Source organism: Pteropus alecto, unplaced genomic scaffold, assembly GCF_000325575.1.
Source record: "Pteropus alecto unplaced genomic scaffold, ASM32557v1 scaffold76, whole genome shotgun sequence".
In the NCBI taxonomy this organism is placed as follows: Eukaryota; Metazoa; Chordata; class Mammalia; order Chiroptera; family Pteropodidae; genus Pteropus; species Pteropus alecto.
The window spans coordinates 30,133,203-30,134,573 of NW_006443138.1; positions in this window are offsets into that span (position 1 = coordinate 30,133,203).

A 1,371-nucleotide genomic window follows, 5' to 3' on the forward strand; every position below is an offset into this window, starting at 1 on the left:
ACAGAGCCAAGCCCAGAACTCGGCCTCCTGACTTTAGGAGTAGCTGCTTGTCTGCAACCTGATATCTTTTAAGCTTAGTCTAAGGCTGGTGCTAACTGAATGGCTGAACCAGGGGATCTTCAGGGCTGGATGTTTGACAGGATATACATGGTGACACATACAGTGACCATTTGTCCCTGTTTGCCTAGGACGCTCCAAGTTTATACCCACTGTCTGGTGTAATTATTAATAGTTCATGCTCAAAAGTATCCTAGTTTGGATGATAGATTATGCGGTCACCTACTGATGACAACTGAGTGGCACTAAAGAAGAAAGAGGACCTGAATCTCCAGAATCCTTGGCCATTGGAAATGAAAGGACCTCTGTTCACTGCAAAACCCCTCCCAAAGGCTCTGCAGGCTTCGGCTGAAGTTATGCTTTCTTTTGCCGCATTGGAGTGGCTGTAATGGAATAAAGGAAGGTGCTCCAGCATCTGAGTTACAGAGAACTCCCTGGCAACCCCACTGGACCAACAGTAGTTGCAAGTCTTCGTGCATGAAACGACCATGGGAATAGCTGGTTCTCAGGGTTGCCGAGTCTGGACCTGCAAAGAGCTCTTCACATGTGGGGTGTGGAGGTGTATTCTTTGTTATCAAATCCAACCATTTTATTTTATAAATAGAGAAACTGACTTCCAGAGAGGGGAAAAAATCACGGAGCAGGTTAGTAGCAAAGTGTGAACGAGAACTGAGGTCTCCTGGGTCTTGCTCTTCCCCCTGCAGGAGGCTGCCTCCACGTGCCCGGGCTGTCGGCATTCACGGAGGGCAGGGTACTCTATTGGCAGCTAGGCCTGGGCAGTGCAGAGGATTAAACCAGGAGGATATTTGCAGGTCCCAACGCAAAGTGGCTGCTGCTTCCCTCAGGAGACCCAAGGAAGTGACAATTGGAGTGAATAAAGAGGCTCCCACGGCTCGCTGAGGGGTCCACTGGGAAACACTGGCAGAGGCAGAGTCCTCTCTGCCTGAAGGAACCTTTGGTGAGAGACTTTGCTAAGAGCCGCAGACCACGAGGGGGCCGTGGGGCTCTTTGCTGACACCCGGGGATGCACCAGGGCTGCACGGTCACAGAATGTCAGATTGGACCCTGGGAAGTTGTCGATTTGGGCCCATGGGACCAACTCTCTCATTCTTGTAACCAACCTCGTCTTGCTGTCATCAGCTTCAGGAGGGAATCTAGGTTTGGGAAGTACATGATGTGGGTTCCTCTCTCTCCAAGCATAGGCTAGCCTGCAAACATGGCCATTCTGCCTCCTGCTTCCCATCCAGCATTCAGCTTGGGTTGGTGGGAAAGAACAATTCTGCCTCTGAATGCACTGAGTATAAAGGCACAGTT